Source organism: Phlebotomus papatasi, chromosome 2 (genome assembly GCF_024763615.1).
Source record: "Phlebotomus papatasi isolate M1 chromosome 2, Ppap_2.1, whole genome shotgun sequence".
Lineage (NCBI taxonomy): Eukaryota > Metazoa > Arthropoda > Insecta > Diptera > Psychodidae > Phlebotomus > Phlebotomus papatasi.
The window spans coordinates 65,386,055-65,412,270 of NC_077223.1; the positions used below are offsets into that span (position 1 = coordinate 65,386,055).

The 26,216-nt window shown below is 33.4% G+C and overlaps 1 protein-coding gene and 1 long non-coding RNA gene across 2 annotated transcripts in view; one reads left to right on the forward strand and one right to left on the reverse strand.

The window, feature by feature from the left end:
- LOC129803880 (bifunctional heparan sulfate N-deacetylase/N-sulfotransferase) overlaps window positions 1-26,216 on the reverse strand; it is a 195,440-nt gene that overhangs the window by 36,777 nt on the left and 132,447 nt on the right. The gene's annotated exons all lie outside the window — the stretch shown is intronic.
- Window positions 5,609-7,747, forward strand: LOC129803915 (uncharacterized). Its single transcript, XR_008751913.1, has 2 exons — window positions 5,609-5,681; window positions 7,547-7,747. It is a non-coding gene; the product is annotated as an uncharacterized LOC129803915 (long non-coding RNA).

Below are 26,216 nucleotides of genomic sequence, written 5' to 3' on the forward strand. Positions count from 1 at the left end.
GCATAATTGGGGAAAATGCATATTTTTCAATGAGATTCTCTAAAATTCTCGAGACGTATCCTAGATATATAGATAGATATTGCTTCAAAGTATCTTTATACAAAAATTCATTTTAGTCTGACAAAAATATCACATCTTACGAGGCCCCTAAAGCTTAATGGTGGCGAAAAGTACTGACTCTACCCTACTGTTCTCTCTCATAAATATAATCTCATAAATATATAATCTCATAAATGTAATCTCATAAATAAGGTAAACTGCTCCCAAGTTGACCGATAGAAATATTTATATTCGATTTTCTTTTATATCTCGCCATAAATTTTTGTGAAATTTCCACTGATATGTATTTTTTATGAAATTATTGATCATATGGGTCGTTGAAATATTGGCTAAATATTATTGCAAATGCAAATAAAATTGAATGAATAATTCCACCGATGAAGTTGAGGGCACTTTACCTTTATTAAAAATAATGAAAAATAGCCAAAATTACTTTTAAGAAAGCAAAAAAGTGATTTCAGATATCTGCCCCAGGCAGTGCGTGTGCCGATCTGCCCCGGGCATTTTGCAAACAAATTAAAAAATATCACAGTGAGTGTCATAATTTTAATATACCTGGAAAATTGAGCCTTTTTTCAGCATACTAATTAGCCTTTATGTAAAGCATGTAATGCTATGTTGCTAAATTTCCCTGTGTTCAGTATTCTTGGACAATGAAGTTCTCAAATTGTGCAGATCTCATGTTTTCCCTTTTTCTTTTCAACAATTGCTGTAAAGTATAGGAAGATTGTCGGCTTCTAATTATAACGCTTTAAGGGCGTTTTTTAGGTAAACGTTTTAAAGTAAAGCATTTCATTAGATTTGAAAGCTATTCAAAGATATTGATAGAAAAAATTTCTTTCTTTTTATTTCTAAACAAAGTCACATGAACCAATAACAAACTGATGACGGGTTATTTTAATACATTTTGTATTATTTTATTAATTAGTATTATTTGTAGGGTAAAGTATACTACCTTCGGACGACTCAAGTTTCCAACAACTCATTGTTTTCAATATGTTTTTAATGAATTGTTAATAGCTAGTAGGGGAAATGCTTCTAATTTTGTCCAGTTTCTTATTTTGGACACTTTGAGGATAACTTTGGACACTAAAAATAAATTGATTAAAATGATGGATTTTTATTCCAATATTTGATGAATAATGAATTCTATCTAAATATTTGTTCTTTTTGGAAGATTTTAACACTAAATACGTTAAAATTTGAATATGATTTGAGTTGAAATTGCTTTGTTGAAAATTCAGTGTGAGCAATTGCTTACGAGAAATATGACAGAACTTTTTGTTTACTTCTGTCTTATTTAGTTTTGGTGAAGTACTAACAAAGTTTGTTCGCTGTTTTTGAGTGATATTATTGAATATTCATTGAATATTGTGTTGATTCACGTTACTGATGATTTGTACATTTGACCTGAAGTGAGATTTGCCTTGTGAATTATATTTTTCGTGTGAAAAATGGGAAATTTTTTAAGACATTCACCAGTGAGGTGATGATTCTTATTTTGGACAGGTGTTTTTCTCACGAAATTTCGTGAAGTTTTAGCTTTTGTGATGACTAGGTTGGACAAATGCCTGGAGAAATGAAGGAGCATCATCTCTACGAAAGAGATGCAGTGAGAAGTGCCTTGAAAGGCTCCCGGAAAGGGCAGGGAATGAGCGAATCCGCACGTACTTGGAGTACCGAAGTCAACTCACTTTAATGAATGATATGGAAAGTTTCTGGGCTTCTTGTGACATTCCACGTTTCCCTTACATGACCAGGAAGAGGACTTGGTAAGATTGGTTCATAAAATGAAGAACAATGGGCATCCTCCTGTTGAGGCGGATTATCTGTCCAAATTTACAGACAAGTTGTAAAAATTAATAACCAAGTTGTCCAAAATAAGAGTCAAATTCACCTCTACATATCAATTCATTTTTAAACGTATTAAAACTAATTTTAGTAAAAATGAGATGATAAATAGCTTGCCAAGTTTCTAAACAATCCTTCTGAAAAGAGAGTAACAAGAAAAGTCAATTAGTATTGAAAATATGGCACTTCAAACTTAGGATATCGATGCTTATATGCAGACTGTCCAAAATTATAAGCACTTCCCCTACAATGCCTCAAATTTTCAGAAAAGGGAAACGGGAAAAATATATTAAGAACATAGAAAAAAAACTCCAAAGTTTAAGTCGTCCAAAGGTAGCTTGCTTTCACCTATTTTATATAGAAATGTTCGAAATGTTATTATAAATATTATTTAATTGCCCAAATGTATGGGGTTAATAAAATAGAACACGAAAATTCATAAAACAATATTATTTAATAATAAATTTGTAATTAATGCAATTGCGTAAAAATTTGGTACGTGTAAGGGCAATCCTACACGTCAATGCGAAAATGTGAGGACTTCTTCGGTTAGTTATTTGATCATAAAAATTGAATAAAAAATTTAGTTGAAGAAATATTTATATTCATGTCACATTCAATGTCATTCTGTTGTGATTTTATTTTATTATTCCATTCTTTTCTGTTGTGGATAGTAAAACTATTACTTTATTTTTTTTCTGCCTCTTCCAATTCTCATGATTTATTATTTGTCGTCATATATCTTTTTTTTGCGGTAAATAAAATTAAATTTGCATAACGAATAAATGTCACTCCAAAGCTAATTTAATTTAAACACTACAAATGCTGGGTAGAATTTTCAATTAAAATACCATTTTGGGGTGAAGAGAAAATTTGGCAAAAAGAATGAAATTCCTTTACAAAGCAACTTGCGGGTAATGCTGAAATGTCATGAAAATCAATTGTCACGACAATGAAAAATTAATGTGATAATGATAAACAAAAGATGTGAAAGAATGCTTAAGAAGATTAATAAGGCAAGTGAAGGATATTATCGACAGAGAAGGTCGGATCGTCATCCCAAATTGAAGTAATATTTTTATTGAAAATTATTTGCTCCTTGTTACTAATTATTGTCTTTTGCAAAAAGTATTATATTGATTATTAAAAAAGTGATACACAATTTGAAGAAAGTCATTTTATTTTGAAATGACGACCCGACATTTTTGTATCGATGCATGCTTCACTCACCTTATTTTGGGAGAAACACGTAAGATTACAGAAAGCGAAATTTAAAAAAGAAGTGTTGGAGGGTGATAAGGAAAAAAGTGTAAGGAAAATCGGTAATTTTATTGCCTTATAAAATGAATTTATTGATCCGAAGGTAATTTCCGGAAAATAAACATTACTACCCATCGTATTGGTTGCCACGAATGAAGACGGGAGACACACAACAAAGTGACTTTTACAGACCAAAATGGATTGGGTCTGGATAGAGATTGCATTTGGCTTCCAATACATAAAACCCTATAAGAAATGGATCCAGCCACGGATGACAGACCGGATATTTCCATGAGTGCCCATGGAAATAACCACTGGAGATCCCTTAGCTTTCCACCTGGATTCTTACCCCTGGTGTTCCGCATGGAATAAGGACGGAAATTTCCCTTTATATGGGTGGAAAACACCAGGGTTAATCCAGTGGTTTTCCCTTTGAGATATACCACGGGTAGACTCCCATGGAATCCGTGCGGAATACCAGTGGAAATTTCCAGCAGCAATATCCAGTGGTAGTCCATGGGGTTTCCTAAGGGATTTTTCAGTGATACCCCCGGAAATTTCCACTGGTAATCCTCTGGTTTTCCACCATGGTTATATGAGTGGAATGACAGTGGAAATTTCCAGGGTGATGAGTGGATATCACCATGGGTAGTCCAAGGGTTGTCCCGTAGAAAGTTCCAGGTGGAAAATTCCATCTTTCAGATGGAAAATCCCAAAGGAATTCATGTGGAGTACCAGTGGAATATTCCAGTGTAAACATCCGGTGGAAGACCCTTGGTTCTCCCACGGTTATATACACTCATACACATGGTAATATCCACTGGTAATCCTGTGGTTTCTCACCACGGTTATATGAGTGAAACAACAGTGAAATTTTCCCTGGTGATGGATGGAAATCACCATGGGCACTCCGAAGGTTTTCCCATAGAAACTTCAAAGTGGTGAATTCCTACTCCCAGGTGGAAAATTCCAGAAGAATTTGTGTGGAGCACCATGGAAAGTTCCAGTGTTCTATTTTATTAAAAAAAAAAGATTTCACTCTGCGATATGTCTATTTTAATATTAATCGAAAGAATTTATCACAACGGTCTCTGTATTTCAAATGTAATCGACGAGTCGATGATGCGTTCGATGAGTAAATAACGCCATTTTCAGCGCACGCGCATTGCTCACGGATTTTTCTGGAAGTCGTAGTGAATTCGTTCTTGTGCAGTTATTTGTGAAAAAATACAATTAAAACTTTGAAAAACCAGTGACAAAAGTGTGCGGGATGAACAATAGAACTAGTTAAATAAAGTGAAACGGTTTTCAATGCGAAATAAAGAAATTTAGTGCGCGAAACACAAAAAAATCATCTTCTCCGTCTCATTCTTTGTGTTGACAAGGTAAGACGCCATTTAGAAAAGAAAATACCGTCCAAATCAACTTTGAGTCACAAGTTTTTCTTGAATATTTTCCAAATTAGTTGAGATATTTGAATATCCAGTGGGTAATACCGCCACCGAGGCTGGTAGATACCCATGGAAACTGCGTGACGCGTCAATACAAAATTACAATATACTTCACCAGTGGAATCCAAGGGGATTAAGGGTGGAATTCACCAAGTGGACGCGTGGATAATTCCACTCTGTTACCAGTGGAATTTCCATTGGATCGCGCCGGATTTTTCTTATATATTCACAATTCAACAGCACATAAAATCCATTTTATTGCTGTTTATTCGCTTTCCGGAAAGTCATGCAAAATTTTTTCTTGTATATTTTGTTGAAAATACCCAAGAAAGCTATAATGAACAAGAGATTTTACCTACTTCCTCCAAAAATGCAAAGATTTTCTTAGATTTTTCTTATATATTTTGTAAAATATTCTCTTTTTTTTTTAATTTTATTTTATTGTTCAGAAGATTTTTACTGCGCTTCCGCAGAAAACGTGAGATTTTTGGGATTTTCTTGTATATTTTGTTAAATATATTATAGACACCCATGTTGATAAGGAGGCTCATACTGCTTCCCTTCTCTGGCAAATCTTACAACAAACACTTTTATCTTGGGTATTTCTGAAAATTTACAACACAATCCTAAGAATTTAGGGGATTTCCTTGTGAAAGTATGAAGAATAATCTGATCAGCGTTAGTATTTTGGGTACATTCAATAAAATGATCAAGGAAATCCTATACAATATCTACGATTTTCTGGAAGAAATAGGAGAGAAGCCCTGAGCAATGTGGGCTCCTTGTATAGAAATGGATTTGTATAAACAAATAAAATTAATAAGCTTTTCATATTTTATAGACCGTATTATACACGATAAGGCGATGAAGTCCTGTGCCAAAATAGTCGGTCAAATCAAAGACAGCAATAGGCCATGCAGAAAGCGTAAGAAGGCAACGCCAGCAATTCCATTACCAAAGAACACTTCAGCAGTACCTGGGCCATATACTCAGCGAGATTTAAAATCGTCTGAATCTACTCATACATCTATCTATCGTCTAAATCGTAAGCTGTGTAAGGTGAGTGTCTTTAATAATTTGTAGTCTACCAAATTATAAAAAAAACATACAATAGCACTATTGTAGTAAATTAAAGTAGCGTGTGCACGATGAATTTTCGATTCGTATGATATGCAGTCAGATTCAGAAGGATTCGGATTTCGTTTTTTTTCGTCGATGTCATTTCAAGATAATTTATTAATCAGGTGAAATGATAACTGTCTCATTGCGATCCATCGCTATTGTCGAATGTCCATTTATGGACAATCGAGATAATAACTTGCATTTTTGTCGCTAGTGTCGATAATTCTCGCCACTAGCTTATCGACGCCTCCGGACCTGTCGATTTGTACTTTCGAAGTGAAATTAAGTGAACATTTTGATTTTTTTTTTAGTAAGTATCCTTTTTCCTATTTTACTCTTTACTAAATACAGCAGAGTCTTCTAAATTCGAACGCTCGGGGGGTATTTTTGACATTTCTCACCTCCCAAATTCGAACGATTTTTTCAAAACTAACGAAATTTGTGTGAGATTAAATTGTACTTTGAATGAAATTCCCGTACTTTCTCTCAAGTCTTAGTGGTAACATACTTCCTTTTCATTTTGCACGACCATAATGTATGTAAACATTCAGGAAGAAGCACATAAATATAATTTTCATTCACCAAGAATACGAACTTTCTAACATAACCTCACAATTGACATTTTGAATCTAAACGGCGTTCGAATTTGAGAGATTCAGATTTGAGAGACTCTACTGTACTCTTTTACTCTTTAATATATACCTTTTTTATAGATAGATAGATAGATTTATTTGCTCTTAAAACATCTGCGGCTGCCACCGACTTCAAGACCGACCTCATCGGGCAAGACGGCAGAAAATCCCGAATCACTCGTTGTATAGGCCATATTTATTCTCATATTCATCATTAGACAACATATGAATGTGTTTTGAGAAGCTTTGCAGATGGAAAGAGGTGGGTCCCATCATTATTCTTTTTTTATGGAGCTTGGTCTATAAAAACAAAAAGAGGAATGGTTTCATAACCTATAAAACTTAGGCTGCTCCCCATCGAACCGGCAAACATCATCAACGTACTAAAACAAGGTCCCGGAAACACAACGATCATCTTTTCAAAGGATTCCAATTCTGAGGCTGTGAGAAAGATGTTTAACCTGTCCTGCAGTCCGGAAGATTGAGAAATACTGGGTAATTTTGAAGACAAATCTCAGGAAGCAGGCCAGACAGCCGAAAATTCGGCGGATTTTGCGAGAAAGTGGAAGAAAACGATCCATTATCGTGGAAAGGGCTTTGTCGTCAACTCCTTAATGAAGGGAATATTAAAAAAAATGCGGCGAGAAGCCATTGTCTATAAAAGAACCAAAATTTCAGAGAAATCCCAATAAAATTTTATTTCCGTAAATATTTGTATTTTTTATATGCTGTGGGTAATTTTTCAGAGCCATTATTCAATGGAATATTTGGCACTCAATGGGTCAAGTGGTAGAGCGCACTCGCTCTATGATGCAAGTGTCCCGGTTTCGAATCCCCTTTAGGTCACCAGGAAGTTTTCTGGCGTTAAAGGTGTTCGGATTGCATCCAGTGAGCTTCACTGCACTTGATTCCACGGGCATGGGACTGACAACCTCATCCCGTACAAGAAAAAATAATAATGCATGTCTAGAAATCTCCTTGCGGGAAGGCCCAGTTCCTTCATGGAATGTCGCGCCAGCATTATTTATTATTAGTCAATGGGGAATTTCAGCGTGCACATTTATTTACGTAAATTAGCTAGGCATACCTATCTCTAAAAATCAAGTCATGTTCATGAAAATTTGGATGAGTGGCTAGTAACGGTTATTTTTTTTCAACTTTTCTTTCTAGGTGATCAACGATTCCTGCTTCTTTTGTAATTCATTATAATGTAAATAATTTTTCAATCACGTCAATATTTTTTATATATGTATCTGAACATTAAATTAATTTGAAGTTTAATTAGATTTTTTTAAATTAAATGTATTATTTTTTTTTTAATTTTATTAAAAAAGTGAAGTTAATACATGAAATAAAATGTTCTCTGCTATATATGACCAGTGTTATTACTTTAGTCTCAAGCTTGAACGATAATCTGAAGTACAAAAATTGCCTGAACGCTTACAGAAAAGTATATTCTTTAATAGAATGGGGATATTTCATTAGGCATAAAAAAAGAAGGTCGCATAGAATTAACATGTCAACTCCAAGAGATTCTTAGTATCATCGATATGACAATACTTTCGCCGCATTCGAAGAGTATAGTGCTAAAAGAGGATCTTCTGTTGCATCGCCATTGCTCTCTTCCAGCACCAAGTCATCAAGAGGAAACATTTCTTAACATCCATGAATTTCCAATGCAATGGTCTGCCAGTGGAATGCCATGGTACAGCTCTTACCATGTGGATTCCATTGGTATCCCATGCGAAAATACCGGCTGGTTTTCCGAGATCACCCATGGAGTGCCAGTGGAGTACCAGTGGAAATTACCCGGCCCAGGTATGGCACTTACCACAGGAATTCCATTGGTATCCCATGGGAAAACACCGGCCGGTTTTCCCAGATCACCCATGGAGTGCCAGTGGAGTACCAGTGGAAATTACCCCGCACAGGTAAAGCAGTTACCACTGGGTTGCCATTGGTATCCCATGGGAAAACACCGGCCGGTTTTCCGAGATCACCCATGGAGTGCCAGTGGAGTACCAGTGGAAATTACCCCTCCCAGGTACGGAACTTACCACAGGAATTCCCTTGGTGTCCCATGGGAAAATACCGGCCAATTTTCCGAGAGTACTCATGGATTTCCCATAGAGTACCAGTGGAAATTACCATGCGGCAGCTTTAGAATTTCAACGGGACTGCCCATGGATTTCCACTGGATAACACCACCACCGAGGCTGGTAGATTCCCATGGAAATTGCGTGACGCGCCAATGCAAAATTACAATGTACTTCTACAGGGGAATCCAGGGGGATAAAGGGTGGATTTCACCAAGTGGACGCATGGAACATTCCATTCTGTTACCAATGGAATTTCCATTGGATCGCGCCGGATTTTTCTTATAGGGAATAATGTAGTGTAGCATTGGAAGGTGGCCGGAAGGAAAATTGGAAGGAAACAATGAGAAAATCTTTCTTCTAGAATGATTCATTCCTATTTATTTCAATTTATTTGCAGTAGGACTGTATACGCAGTAAATAATGCATCACTCGCATCTCATTTTGTATTTATATTCATTATTACACTAAAAAAAATTGAGGTTTCAAAAATTTTGGGCAAATTTTTGATATATATATTAAAAGTCTCTACAAATTGGGAGAAATTTTCATCAAAAACTGCAGTTTTGACAGAATTTTGACGTTTCCATCTGGTGCAGGCGAATTCCTTCAAAAAAGCAATTTTTGACGAAAAGTGTCCTTTATTATGTAGAGGACTTAAAAAACTATCGGAAAAATATAAAGTGTTCAAAAGCAGAGTGTGTTCGAAGCCTGGAAAACCTTACCCTAGTAAAATCTAAAGAGAAACCGTTTTATTCTGAGATAAAATAACTTTGAATAATTAACTTAAATATTTACTGATAAATGTTTAGGACGCTTAAATCTGAAGTAAAGTATAGTCACGCGATAACAAGCCTACTCCTCCAAATTCTAAGAAAAAGAAAATTTCAAGAACTTAGGGTAAGTGTGCCAAATTTCAGCATAGTTGCATGCAAACGCCAAAGTGTTCCCAGGAACTTTGTAGACAGTTTATCATCCTTATTTTCTCTAAAATCATTTTTAGTACATTTTAAAGTGAATAAAAATATAGACATGCCATTAGTGGCCTATTCCGGCCACCTTCATTCTTATAGTTCCTTGTCCTTCCGGAATTCTACCAATGTCTTTTTCAAATCATCTTGTTTGTCGATACGACACTTTTTGTTATTTTTTGCATAGTATAATCTATAGAGTATGCAAAAACTGAAAATTCATGGAAATTCGACGAACAAAAAATGTGGCCGAAATTGCAAGCTGGCCGGAATTTGGCACACTTACTCTAAGCAGATTAATATTTCACACAAAAACTAAAAATTTCGTATTTGGCAAAATTAATCATCTAAATCGTACAATAGTCTTTTAAAGTCAATAAAAATTTCAAACGTTTTTCTTATCAAATTAAAAAAAAAAAAGGATTTTCAACAGTGTAGTCAATATATATTGCATTTCCCCAGGGTTCGTCTGGACTTGCGAGTACACTCAAGACAAGCTGATAGGGTTAGTTGTGGTGAAAAATTGAGAAGCCATGGTTCTCTTGAATTTTTCACGATAGAATATCTACCGATTTTATTTGTGTATTTTTCCCCTTGCACTTACGAACCAATTTGAGAAATTTTCCATTTCCGCCTCTTGAATTCTTTTCACTTCCAAAACTGCAATTTGAGATCATTTTCTAAGTGTTCTTTCTCCTATATATTGACCAAGGGGATGTCCTTTTCTTTCTAACTCGTAATTTCGTGCACATGTCGTTTTGTGGAAAAATGTGGATTTTGGGGTAAATGGGATTTCCTCTATAGGTCAAATATTCACTTCCTCTTCTCGTTAACTTGTTTGTTTTCAACTTTACGGAACAAAACTTCACGAGAAGAGAGCTTTGCTTGAGAAAAAGGAACCACTCTCCACGAACATTTTGTCAACCCCAAAATTCCTCCTCATTACTCAATTTACCCCTTTTTACCCCCATTTGAACGTGACGAAAAGTTCAGAGCGCAATCGTTGTTGACACGATTAAATGGCTCCTCATTTGATATATCGTATCATCAATTGAAGAGTCTTGCAAGTACTATTTGTTTTTTTTTTCATCTTACTTTCTTTCGTTTCTGATAAATTTTATCGATACCGGTTAAAAAAAAAATTGAAAAAATGGGGTGAATTGAAATAGGTAGAGATAGAGGTACATTGATACACGTTATTTCGCATACAGTCAAGTGTGCTAATCCGGGCGCTTCGCTATCTGGATCGTTTATGACTAATCCACTTGAAATAATATTTTTATTTTTATTTACGTAATATAGTCACTACTGTAACATAATATAATTATTCAAGTTTGAGAAAAAGCAAAAAAATATTTTCATCCATTAAATAAGTGAGTGTAATCGACTCATTTCAATCTTGTGCTAGCTGGATTCTTTACTAAAAATTTTCTAGCAGTGATATTTTCGTTAATGACAGCTGGTTGATTGAAAACATTTCTTGTTTTTTCCTTGTGAAAAAAAGTATTTTAAATCCAAAGGTTTAATTAAAAGTGAATTAGGGAAAAGGCGACCCAGTTACTGCATGCTGACTTATTTCAGTATTTATCATTATTTTATAAATTTTCTTTAATATTTTTTACATATATTTTTTTATATTATGTTTCTGAATGAAACAGAGAATAATTCTATTCATTAAAAAGAAGTAAAAAAGAATTTCATCAGCCCAAAAACAAGCGTTTAAGTAGCACTCTTCGGAAAACTATCCAGTATTTCTAACTATATTTCTAAACGAAACTGGACATTTACGTAATTTAATTTAGGCCTATTAAACATTTGTCAATACAACAACAATATCAATTTTTACGAAGCTTTAACATTACGAAGCTGCAAGATTACGAAGCTGCAAAAGTTTCACCTGGGCACTAAATGGGTCAAGTGGTAGAGCACTCGCTCTATGATGCAAGTGTCCCGAGTTCAAATCCCTTTTAGATCACCAGGAATTTTTCTAGCGTTAAAGGTGTTCGGATTGCATCCAGAGCGCTTCCCTGCACTTGATTCCACGAGCATGGGACTGACAACCTCATCCCGTACAAGAAAAAATAATAATGCATGTCTAGAAATCCTCTTGCAGGAAGGCCTTGTTCCTTCATAAAATGTTGTGCCAGCATTGTTATTATTATTATAAACATTTGTGGAACTAAATAAAATAATAATTGTAAGGCCCAGCTTCCTTTAAAAAAAATCGTATTTCAATGTAGCCCCACAGCTCAAAATAGTCCCACTTTCCCCTATGTGATTACTTTATTGGGGGTCAAATTATAAAATGGCAAAAAATAATAGGTTAATGTGATATAAACGAACTTTAACCTAAAACCGAAAACAAAGCCTAAATGTCAATACAAAACTTATGGATCACTGAAATTCTATACAATCTCAGCTTCTGTGATTCCAAGCAAAATCAAAATCAAATCGGCTTTTTAAAAAGAACGCTCCATTTATAAAATATTAAATATTTTTGACAATGTTAATAAGTTTACTCAAGAAATATGAATTATACGTTTTTTTTCGTTTAAACAAAATTGAACTAAAATATGTCAAAAAGGAATTGGATTTTATAAAAAAAAAAATATTATTAAAGTATTATATTTTTGTTAGTAAACGAACTCATGAGATAGATCTATCCGTGAGTTACCTTTTTGCATGTTTCTTGGCTATACACAGAGAAAAATAGTTGATAATTGAGTTGATAAAAAAGTTGATTTTTCATATAAAATTAATCACCAAGTTAATATATCGAATCCTATGTAAAGTTGGTCAAAAGTTGATTGATTTTATCAACTGTTGGTTTTTCGATATTTTTTCCGATATTATCAACAGATCAATCGACCTTTATCAACTTTTGACCAACTTTACATAGGATCACGTTTTAATCAACAGTTGATTAAAAGTTGATCAAAGGTTGATCAACTTTTAATCGATCAACAGTTGATCAAAAGTTGATAAAAAATTGATCAACTGTTAGTCGATCAACAGTTGATCAAAAGTTGATCAAAGTTGATCATCTGTTAGTCGATCAAAAATTGATCAACTTTTGATCAACTTTTGATCAACTGTCAATCTTCGCATCATCTGAGTAATATTGTAATACTTTACATTAATCGTTCCATTGATTGGAGTGCTGAACCAAGCTTTGGCGCCAAATGATGTTCCTGACGAAATTGACCAATCGAGATATCTGTAAATATACTATATTTCATGATAACAAGTCTTTTTGCATCGTATTTGCACTGTCGGTATATAAATTATTCACTCAAATTCTATCTCGCCTGAATTATAGCTGTTAACTGTAACAAAATTGATCAACTGTTGATCAAATTTTGATCAACTGTTGATCAAATGTTGATGCCATTAAAAATAAACAATTTTATCAAATATCAGATAACAAAGGAATCCATCGACTCATTAAATTCAGATTGGCTTCATATTAACAACATAGATTCGAATAGGCATAATAGGGAACGTCATACTCAAAAAGTGCTACATTAAATTTTCCTTTAAAGTTTAAGATAAAGCACTTTTAATTATTTCATTGTAAAAGTAGCTGAGCGAAATAAAATAACAATAATTACGCTATGCAACAAATTCACTATTGTTTTTCTGTCTCAGAGGTCTCACATGGTACGTTTGATAAGAGTTGAGTCCCCTGATTAAGAATCTGGTTTTAGTTTTGCTCTATCACGTCTCAATTTTTTTAATTACTACTATTATATTTTTTCTGCTTTGCCTTAGATTATTTGTTACATCTCAGGTTCTGCTGAACAGAACTTAAAAGGCGTAGGTTCGTTGGAAAGGTCATTAGTTGTGCTTCAATTTCGATTATTACACAAAACTTTGTAAAACCACTCCTCCAGGGTGTAAAATTAGAGTTTCTCTAAAAATTACCACAAAAATAATGGTCTTAAAGTGAGGTTTTAAAAATTTGAATAAAATAAAATAAACAAAATATTAAAAAAATCATTAACACCAGGGGATAGGCAACACTTAGAACTACAAATGGCTCCAAATGTATGTAAAGTTTGAGGCCCCTATCTCTCATAGTTTCCGAGATAATCGACTTTAAATATTTTCAGACACTTTTATGCATTTCTCGTCCAATTTTCTTAATTTTCCAATGAAATTTTGCACATATCAATCCTGAAAGAGGCTCTAAATGGATGTAAAGTTTGAGGCCTTTATCTCTCATAGTTTTCGAGATAATCAACTTTAAAGATTTTGAGACACTTTTATGCATTTCTCATCCAATTTTCTTAATTTTCAAGTGAAATTTTGCACATATCAAGCCTGAAGGAGGCTTCAAACGGATGTAAAGTTTGAGGCCTCAATTTCTCATAGTTTCCGAGATAATCGACTTTAAAGATTTTCAGACACTTTTATGGATTTCTCATTAAGTTTTCCTCTTTAATAACGATAATAAATTATACGTTTAAGAATTATTAATGGCAATTTGCATGATTTATGTATAAATATCGTTCAAGTTTGCTACAATCCAAATTTGAAATGAAGGAATCGCACCTCTATAAGCTGATCTAAGCTTATCACTGTCTTTTGTGATGCTACCATGCAGTGACTCTTAACCGTTAGAGGGTTAAAAATCGATAACATGGTGATTTTTATATGCTATTAGGTGAGATTCTTAACAATCTCACCTACTATAATCCTAACAAAATTTCATGTCGTCCGATCGACCTCAAACTTGGCCAAAATGTGTTTCAGCACTTCCTGATCACGAATATATATGTGGCTATTTTACGTTCCCGGCCGGCCGGCCGCTCTTTGGAGCTTAATAGCTCCTAAACTAAAAAAGATATCGACTTGCGGTTTTCGGCAAAGGTTATATATCGGGTGAAAATTGCAACTTGGTGCATAGACCCCCCACCCCCCACCCCTCCTTCCGCCATTTTGAAGACCCCCCTTTTTTTGTTTTCTCAATAGCTCAGCCCCTATGGCATTCAGCGGGCTCAAATTTTAGTATGTTATAGCTGGGCCTTAGAGCTTTCCATCAATACCAAACTTAAGGTCCCCCGACCCCCCTGACCCGAGCTATAAGGGTCCAAAAAAAAATTCTTAAAATGGCCATAACTCCGGTTCTAATTGTCAGAATTTAAAAAGTGAGGGCTTTTTGGAAAGCTCTCGTGAAATGCCACTTCCCCTTCTAACATCGCAAGTTCATAAAACCACCGCTAGGGGCGCTATTATTAAAAAGAAAATTTTTAAATCTTATAAGTTAAATAACTCAGAAATTCCATTGTGCATCGGGCTGAAATTTTAGTATGTTGTAGCCGCAGATTATACCTATCAAACAAAAAAAACCTTAAGTCGATCTAAAACCCCTGACCCGAGCTATAAGGGGTCAAAGTTCGAACATTGACCGGCCTCTATCTCCGGTTCTAATTAACACAGCGACCTAAATTTTACCTTTTTGTTTTAGTCTCAATGAGCACTTTCAGATAGAAGTTCAAAAATTCACCACAGGTGGCGCTGTGATAGCGTGAAAATTCATTGAAATTCAAAGTCACTTTTCTCAAAAACGGCATTGTGCAAGTTAATGAAATTTTAGTATGTTGTAGTCCAGTCTAGGACGTTTCCAAAATGGTGCGTATGTGCGCTGTGGTCAAAACAGAACCGGAGATATGAGGGGTCAAAGTTCACGAAATTCAAAAAATCATATCTCCGGTTCTATGTGACCGATTTTGATGAATGAAGGCTTAAACGAAAGATCTCACCAAATGCTACAACTTTCTAGAATATTTGAACTTTGTTGGACCAACACCAGGGGCGCCACAGTCGAAAAACCAATTTCAATATCACATAACCTCAATTATCTCGACTGTCGCTGAACCGATTTTGATGATTTCTTTGACATAATTGTAGAGGACATTTGTCTCTATATTTCGTCCATACATCATTTTCCGCTCAGACTACGCTATCACTCCGATTTTGCCGTTTAAGTGTGAAAAAATTGATTTTTCCCATAATAACGCTTTGAAATCACTCAGATGCCAATTTGACTGCCTCTACTCCACCAAGACACTTAAAATCGGGTTTTAAATGAAAAGTCTCACAAAATACAACAATTCTTTGATATAGTTGAAGTTCAACAAATGACTACTTCGGGCACTCTGGATGAAAAAACAAGTTAAGAAACAAAAAACCTCGCTTATCTTGGCTTCTGAGTAATCGATGAGATCATGTTCTATGGGAAAATTATAGAGAACATTCTGGTCTACATTTCACCCATATATCACTTTTCTGCCAGTTCATCCAAATCCTTGATATTTTGGTTTAAATACAAAATTTGTATAATTTCACGAATTTGATTCAAGATAACTGAATGGCGTCTCCCAACTTCAGCTCCAAATCGAATTTGCATGCACTCCGAGTTAGCTCACGTTAAGAATCTCACCTACATAAGCCGGTTAGGATTATCTGTCCCTTTTAATTACTTAGATGTTATTTTATTACTTGGAAATTTGTATAAAGCTTAAACTTATGTGATATAGAAAGTAACACTGACAAGTTCAAAAACTAGTATTTTTGTGTTTCTTTTAGTTTTATTTAGGTCTAGTTTTAGATTCATTTCGATGAAATTACGTAATCATGAGGTTAAAGCCGATAATTGTAGGCACAACTTCCAAAGAATAATAAAAAAAAATTAAATTTTAATGCAGGGTTTTAATTCACAGTTTTCTATTAATAACTAGTATAGATGTTTATTGATTATAAAACATGTATTAAATAAGAAATATTTACAATTATGCAATTAATATGTCATTTTTGTAATAAAAATTGTTTTAAGCTTGAAGTAAAACTGAAATCTATAGATATTAAAGATATTATTTGAGTTATTAACTTGTGTAATATCTAAACATACTTTATAAAATGGTAAAAATGATTAAACTTCTAGAGTTGTCAAAAACAAGATAAAAAATACCCTGGGATTTCTAAATTTAAAAAGAAAAAGTCAAAATGTGTGAAATAGTAAAGATTTTGTTTAGTTGGTTAAGTGCTAGATTTTCGCTTGAGCCTCAATTTCGAGGTTAAAAAACAATCTTAGCGAAAAGTTGCACATGGACGAAAATGTAGCTAATTAAATTCTCTATCAAAGTCACAAAACAGTTCTGTTCAGCAGAATCGGAGATATATAGGCACCCAAGTATCAAAATATGGCAAAAACGGTTTTGTAGTCGTAAGTGTTGCCTATCGCCTGTTTATTTGCCTATCGCCTGTTTTGTTTATTTTATCTTATTCAAATTTTTAAAACCTCACTTTAAGACCATTATTTTTGTGGTAATTTTTAGAGAAACTCTAATTTTACACCCTGGGAGGAGTGGTTTTACAAAGTTTTGTGTAATAATCGAAATTGAAGCACAACTAATGACCTTTCCAACGAACCTACGCCTTTTAAGTTCTGTTCAGCAGAACCTGAGATGTAACAAATAATCTAAGGCAAAGCAGAAAAAATATAATAGTAGTAATTAAAAAAATTGAGACGTGATAGAGCAAAACTAAAACCAGATTCTTAATCAGGGGACTCAACTCTTATCAAACGTACCATGTGAGACCTCTGAGACAGAAAAACAATAGTGAATTTGTTGCATAGCGTAATTATTGTTATTTTATTCCGCTCAGCTACTTTTACAATGAAATAATTAAAAGTGCTTTATCTTAAACTTTAAAGGAAAATTTAATGTAGCACTTTTTGAGTATGACGTTCCCTATTATGCCTATTCGAATCTATGTTGTTAATATGAAGCCAATCTGAATTTAATGAGTCGATGGATTCCTTTGTTATCTGATATTTGATAAAATTGTTTATTTTTAATGGCATCAACATTTGATCAACAGTTGATCAAAATTTGAACAACAGTTGATCAATTTTGTTACAGTTAACAGCTATAATTCAGGCGAGATAGAATTTGAATGAATAATTTATATACTGATAGTGCAAATACGACACAAAAACACGAAATATAGCATATTTATAGATATGGCCCAATATCAACTGTTGATCAATGTTTGATCAACAGTTGATCAATTTTGTTACAGTTAACAGCTATAATTCAGGCAAAATAGAATTTGAATGAATAATTTATATACTGACAGTGCAAATACGACACAAAAAGACGTGTTATCATGAAATATAGTATATTTACAGATTTCGCAATTGGTCAATTAAATCAGGAACATCACTTGGCGCCAAAGCTTGGTTCACCACTCCAATCAATGAAACGATTTTGCGAAAGAATTACAGTATTACTCAGATCAACAGTTGATCAACTTTTGATCAACTTTTGATCAACTGTTGATCGATTAACTAACGATTAACTTTTGATCAACTTTTGATCAACTGTTGATCGATTAACAAATGATTAATTTTTGATCACTTTTTGATCAACTGTTGTTGTGGAAATTAGATGGAATCATCTGATTAACTTGAGTATCATGGTGGTATTCAATAAAATTGACAACAAAATTCCAGAAAATCTGTGATGTTTTGGAGAGAGCACGTGGAATCTTTTAACCAACTTGAGTATCGTGGATATGTTCAATGCAATTGACTACAAAATCACAGAACCTTTAGGATTTTTTGGAGAAAGCAATAATATTAATAATATGTTACTCATCAGTTTTTGTCAAACAGAAACGGAGTTTTTAACTATAATCAATTGTTCAAAACTTTCTTGGTTCTTAAAAATTTACTATTATTCAATTGCTATCGACAGGTGATTATTTAGTTGGTTTTTATATTTGATAGTTAATAGTTGATAAATTTTATACACATTTTGATCATTAAGTTGATTTCGATATTTTTTGATCAACAGTTGATAGAAATGTATTTAAAACTGATTAACTATTAGTCGAAAAAATCGGAAAATCAACTTTTGTGTAGATAAAATCAACTTTTTTACCAACTTGTTGATCAAACTATTAACTGTTGATAGAAATTACCAACATTTCTATCGACTTACTGATCAATTGTCAAATTAATCAACTATTTTGATCAACAGGGTCGATCTGATTATCAACTATTTTTCTCTGTGTAATACCTGTTTATTAATGATTAAATTCATTCAAAAATCGGAAAACAATTATGAACTAGAAAATTATTAATAATAAATTGATATAGCCGGATAAGAAATGTCAAAACTTTTCCCAGAAATCCAAATGCAACCCAATCGGTAAAAAAATCAGCCCTCCAATGTAATTGATCATTGACCTTTAACAATTCAAAATAGCGCATTTTCCGGTCATAGATATGTTTGATGAAATGCTCACCTGGACTACCCCTAAAACATATCCAAAAATGATTGAATAATGTTGGGCCAATGTTAAATAAAACCAATAAACCTAATATTTTTATTGTTTGACATGATCCAATTTTCTAAGTATTCAGTTTGGAGGTTTCGAGTAGTGTCTTCAACTGTCCGACTAATAAAATCAAGTCAAACTCTCTAATCATTACGTTTTGACCAGAATTAAACATCTAAATTCTTATCAAACTGAAACAAAACACGCAGCTTCGTCATTAACATTCAAAAACCAAATTTACGAGTGAAACCGTCCTGCTTTTCCCTAAATTATATTAAGTCCCTTCATGTAAAATATTTTAACCCCTCATAAGAACACGCGGAAAAAGCATGTAATTCATCTTGACAACATACCAAATGTGACATACATCCCCTTGAATTTCAGCATTACCCAAAAGTTTTCACACTCACCATTAGCACCAGAGGACATGAGAGTTTAATCCTAGTCTTTTGTGAGAAAATCTGACCTTTATCACCTTTTACAGTGTCGTTTCAAATTACCAATTCCATTATATGAAACTTCATCCACTCTTTTGTAAGTGCCACAATAGACACTTCAAGAGGCATTACACGATATTCACAAAAGATCATCTGGTACATAGACATACTGAAGAATGGCTTTACTACGAAAAGCAGCTTTGTTTTGCAAATGTTTGGCTTTTGTTAATGTTCCAGTAAGATTTTCCAAAAAAAATCCTTATGTTTATGGTCTCTTTAGACTTTAGTTTCACTCACAACCTGAAGAGAAGTTATTATAACATGGCTTAGAATAGTATAACAAATCTTGTTGGAACTTTACCCACTATCGGTTTAAGCTGTATCGGTTTAAGCTGTAGAGACATACGCAAATAAATTTAAACTTATTGTATAATATAAAAATGCTCTTACAGAAGGATTTATAGAACTGAAAAAAAAAAATATATATATCATTTTTTATAACAGTTTATACTACTGGAAACAAACTGCTAATAATTAATTATTTTTGATAAATTTTTGTTGAAAATAACTTGATTAGTATTTTTTTTTAATAAATTTAAAAACGAAATATAATTGAGTTAATTTACATGTTCTCTAATATTATTTTATCATTTGATAGTAATAAATTTATTTCACCGTATAATTAACCAAAACTTGTTGAAATCAAAATATCATGGAATGTTTAATGTCTATTAATTATATAGCTTCCATTATTTGATTATATGGCACGTAAACTAAATGAATCCAGAATTAATTATGAAAATTGAAAATTTTAATGAGAATACACGATAAAAAGTTGACATAAAAAAAAATTGCACTTTTACAGAGCTTTTCATAAGGTAAAAGTTTTAATATAAAATATTTCAAGTGAAAAATCCAATTCCATATGAAAATTTCATTATTGGACAAATTTATAAGAATGTTATTTTTGCAAATAATCTTTTGTTATATTTTTTATTTGTGAAAAAAAATTGCCTCAGCCATCAGACAATGCCTCAGCGTAAAAGAACTCTTCATTTGTGAAAACTTCTTCCCGTGTCTTTCCAACAGAAAAGTAAGATATAGTGTGTTATATAAACGTCTAGTATTTCATGCATTTTTCAATGTAAATCTTCTGTCCAAGTGGTTTATGTGGACTTGGAAGCCACAGGAAAATAATGCAGGAATTTCTTCCGGAAGACGTGAAAACAAGAAGAAAAACCCACAATTTATTATTCTAAACACGATGTCCTTTTCCTCCCTGTCTTCTAGCATCAAGATAATGGACGCACGGGGGGACGTTAGTGTTAAATTCAGGGTGGGTGTAGAAGAATGTGAATAATGAAAAATGGTCAAGTTAGAAGACTTTGCTAGATGTTTGAAACTTTAAGATGGTCTAAGAAAACAGTTAAATTTGCATAAATTAGGAATCTGGAAAAAATATAAAGTGTTTGAAACTATGAAAGCCTTTACCTATACGAATTTCTGCAATTTTAATTTTACCAAATGTTACCTTCATTGAAAGATATTTTCCGATCGATAAAATTTTGACTTTACTTTAACTTCTTTTAGTTCAGAGAAGATAATTTAATGGTGAAGAGAATAGGGTAAGTGTGCCAAATTTCGGCATAGTTGCAAATAAACACCGAAGTCCTGAGTTTGAAATGCAATATTTTTAATATATATTAAATTTTTTTATTACTTTCTTTTCGGGAGGGTTGTGCGGAACTTTGAAAACTAGTTTATCATCTTTGTTTTCTTTAAATCAGTTCCTAAAGTATTTAAAAATTAATAAAAATATAAACATTGCTTTGGGTAGTATTCCGGCCACTTTGAGGGTAATACCGTCCACCTTGCTTATGACCACATTTTTGTGAAGCAACGGATAGAAAATTTTGAAAACGTCATACGGAACGAGTTTAAAAATATTTAGTATAATACGTATATATAACCCACAAGCCCCTGAGATCTTCTGTGTAATTTGTCCTGAAGACCTGAAGAATTTACTTTGGCATCCCAAATTTACGCGCAGATACCCGTAGCAGTTTGCCCTTCCTGAACTCTTCCAAAGCGTATTCCACATTATCTTTTCAAAGAGACGATGCTTTTTTTCTATTGGCATTGTAAAACTCAGAAATTGAAAAAAAATGAATAGGAAATTTAGGAAAGCAAAAGATGTTGCCGGAACAAGCAACATTACCTCACCGGAGAGACGCTCACAAAGTATCTACTTTTTTACGCGAAACACAGGATCCAGCTGGGAAATTTTACGCGAAATTTAAAGAATGATGCACTATTAACTTAAACAGAAAGAATCTTTAATGACAACTAATCAATTTTCATTTAAAAAAAAAACATCGAAGAAAACCCTCTGCACTCCACCACAAATCGCAAGACAGCTAGAAACACAAGCAATCAGTCACATTTTTTGTAAGACTCTTTCGACACTTGAGTTCTACAACACAATTTAAATTCAAATTATACCTAAAATTTAGCGATATTTGTTTTAATATATCCTAAAATGAATAAATATTTAATAGAAAAGTAAAATCATTGACTATACGAAGATTAAATGCATAATTGTAATTCATTTAATTGCTTGGTTGAAATTACACTCAATGTGGCTGAAATATAAAGCTGGCCGAAATTTGACACACTTATCCTAAGCCTTTATTCATTGCAATCGGTCCATAAATTTTTTTAATCTTCTTTAAATGTATAAATGAGAAGTGGAGAAAACGTGCATCAGCTTTGGATGTTCGCCATTTACTTTCGTCTCTGTATGTTCAAAAATACATTGAATTTGCTTTTACAATTTTTATGATATATATAATTAGATAGTTTGTCTATCGATTTAAGCAATAAAAACGTCTTTTGACATCCTAATTATTGACCGTCCCCCTTTATAATGTACATTGGAAGGATACATTTTACCCGATTTACGTCATAGCGTGTATGAGTTGCTCACATGAAGCATATGGGAATATTAAAAAGTCTCTAAGCCACGGCACTCATTCCGTTGAATACCGTTCAGTATCTTCCAGGCTGTGTCGTGCGAAATGCAAGTACGCAACAATAAGTTTAAAGTTTATCCAAAAATATTTCATTTTCTTTTAATCGGATAAAAATCTATTAGAATTTTGTACAATTGGACTTGCACTGTCTATATTACTTTCTCTTTAGAGATCGAGCAAAAAAACAACTGCGAGATGTTGCCAAAGGGTGAAGGAGGACGTCGCAGGAAAAAAAAATGCCAGGGATCATTCTCTATTCATTCACCACACAACTTCCCATCCTGACTTTACTTTCCATACCACTGGGTAAACTTTGCTAGTTGGATGAGTCATAAATTAGTCTTTTTTGCGTCCTTTCTGCTGTCTGTGAACCATCAATTTACAACGGAGGCTTTTTGTCAGGATGGCCAAATGCGAGAACGTGCGGAAAACTTCAATCCTCCACTTTATTTTCCGGTATAACTCTCTTCAGAGCTTTTTAGAGCACCGGTAATCCAATTAAATTCATCAACCCCATAGGACTCCACCTTCCCCACAAATGATAATTCACTCATGGGTAGGAGGATATACAATGAACAGCACGGTTGTATACAAAGTACAGGACAAGTGCAACTTGCAGAAACATGCTTATTCTCTCTATTGAAGTGTTTTATCAAAAAAATTGATTTCAAAAGAACCATACAGAGTTTAACAGAAATTTATAATTACTCTTAATTTATATTTCTTTTATAATCTTGATTGTATTCTTTTATTTAAAGACATTGTCATTCTACGGTAGTGTCTCATTATAATAGGGAGCTACTGTGAGCAAAAACAATCTATGGTATAGGTATGAGTATTCCTATTAAAATAGCAGGTTTTTCCCTGAAAGTGTTAGACCGTCTTCAGACGAGAGATTTAGCCCAGTTCCTGAAGGTTTCAAAACCTTAAACAGCAAGCGATTTTATTGATTTTTAAAAATCTAATTGTCAATTTGAATTTAATAATCCAATTCTAAGTTAAATTTTTCCAAAAAATCTTGACAGAAAAGATATTAGAGAAGTTGAGCCATATGGCTAAAGCCTTTTGGTCTGAAGCCCGTATTATAAGTTCAATTATCTATTTATAAACGATCTCATATTGAAATAATTGTTTATGATCGAAAATTTTAGAGAAATCGTTTCTAAAACGGGTACAGGCAACCCTTGAAAAAAGCTATTTTCTACGCAATTTTATGCGATAAACACCCTTTAATTGGTAACGTTTTGCTTTTAATTACATTTCGAAATCTACCTATTCTTACATGTTGTAGACATTCTTAAGAGTTTTGCAAGATTATACTATAAAAAAATCAAAAAGGACTATCGCTACTGGATAGAAGGGTTCGAACTGGTTTACAAAAGGGGACTCCCAATAAATATTTGAAATTTTGGACGGATCATAGATCTAGCGCCCTACAATTTAAAAAATTGCGTAGGGTAAAGTGGTACAAGTTGAACAGGGCTTTTTTTCTTGATAAATTTAGTACTTTATTTTTATTTGTATATTTTTAATGCTTTAGTTTTATAATTTGATTCCTTGTGCTTAAAAAAGAATTTAGTACTGTATTTATCAAGAAAAAATCCCTGTTCAATTTGTACCGGCGAATTGTCCAACTTGTAACACTATGTCCAACTTTTATCACTTTATGCCCTATAGACACACTTACGACTTAAGCCGAGAGACGACTTAGTGGAAAATGATGGAAATGCACTTTAATCATTATTTCTAATATAATTACGCTAAGCCGTCTCTCGGCTAATCCTCATATCTGTCAAGGCCCTTACCCTACCCTGACGGCGGTCTCATATATAAGATGAATAATAAACTGCGAGAATGGCAAGAAAAGATAGTAAGTGTTTTATCTTGCCTCTCTCTCGCATTTAACCACTCTGTACAAAGCTGTCCAGCACAAAATCGTTTGAAAACTGACTGAATCACAGCGTGCACGCAAGGAAAACTGCTCGAATTACTTTTCAGGTGGTTCAGAAAGTTCAAAAAACAATTGATGCGAACAGTAATATTTTACTGATTATATTACTATGCACTCTTTCTAACACAATATTCCATGCGTGCCAACTGTGATCCGGTCGGTTTTCGATCGATTTTATGTTTTCCAACTTCGTATTCTGTGGACAAGATCTTTGTTTTGCCACTACGGACACTATGGAGAAAATTAATCAAAAATTGCTAAGGCAATATCCGAAAGATCAAATGTCAGTTGAGACGAGACAGATTTTGACAATTTTATAAGTTATATCAATTACAAATTCAAATAAATGGTTTTAACAAATTTTAACGTAATTTCAACGAATCAAGACAAAGAATATTAAATCTCCCAATTATGACATAATCTTTCACAACATAATTATAAGAATACCGAGAATTTCACAGCATTCACATCATCTCATGCCATTTTATTCAAAGAATGTATAAGATGTATAAATATGTATAAGTAATATATAAGTACGTATATAGCGTATAGTGCGGAAATTTAAATAATGGCAAAAGTAATGGTAACAACCCCTTGGCACAATTGCAATGGTAATATTCTACAGATTTTTCTCCACAATCCCCTGAACAATAGGCATTGATTTAGTGCTAATTGCTATAATTTTTTAGCCCTCCGCCCCCCCCCCCCCCCCCCCCCAAAAAAAACTCTAGAAAATATTCAGTTGGGAAAAAAATTTAATACTCCATCAGAAAAAAAATCATACCCAAACCCCCTTTGAGAGTAAATTAATATATTTCTCATAGTGTAAATTTTGTTTTTAGTTAAATAAAAAAAACTGCATGGGAAAATAAGCCAATTTTATCCCATTTATTGTACATAACAAATATCCTCTATACAATTGACTTAAATTTTTGCCACATTTTATTTACCCCTAAAGCTAACAGACCAAAGCCATATTTTCATCTCAGCACTTTATCCTCCATCCAATTTATCCTCTCAATGCCCCCCATTCCTTCCCATTCCCAAAATAAAGTATAGAGAGCACTTCCGTACACAATGTGTTTTTGGAAAACAATAAACGTCAAATAAAGTGCTAAATTCACATAGTTACTTATATAAGAATGAATCTCAAGATGTATAGGGGAAGGTTTTGAAGGTTCGTATTAAAAAAGGAGTCCAAGATTTGAGATTTTTTACTGAATGCCTCACACACCGAATTAATTATATCACTATATCAAAAAAATCTCTTGTTTATTGGGTTCATAATTCTGCCTCACAAAATTCCTGGAAGTCTTTGGATTTTCCTCTACAGGAAAATGAAAATGTAGCGGCAATTTTTACGAATGTGCCCTGGTTAACTCAGCTTCGTACCACTTTTTCCCACCTTTGTAGGCCTCATTTTCCCCGAAAACATTACACTGGACACAAAAATTTGGGCATCACTACATAGATGGAACTTTCACCTACTTGTTTTCACCATTTGTAGGAGGTATCACGCATTAAAAATCAATTTTAAGCTATTTTTCTAAAACATGTTTTTTGACACTCGGAAAACCATTTTTTCCCTGCATTCTGACAGTCAGTTAAGAGCTTGGTTAGGTATGATTCTCTCAAAATCACACCTAAAGTAATCCTCAGATTTTCTCTAACACCTCCAATGGGTCTTACAGAAAATATTTCGGACGTAACTGATTTCAAAAATGACGAGTCACCAATTTAAAGTGAAATGTGGGAAGTTTCACTTTAAAACAAGGAAAATTGAATGAGAAATACTCAAAATACATCGAATTGGCAATTAAAGAATCACGTCTACCATAAGCAGTCTAGTTTCATCACTGCACAAATCAGAAAGTAGTAATCACACCCAGTGTAATCCTTGTTTTTTCTCTAACGTCTCGAATTTGTCTTACAAAACATTTTTTGAACATCAGTGATTCTTAGAATTATCAGTGATGAATTTAAAGTAAAATGTGAAAAATTC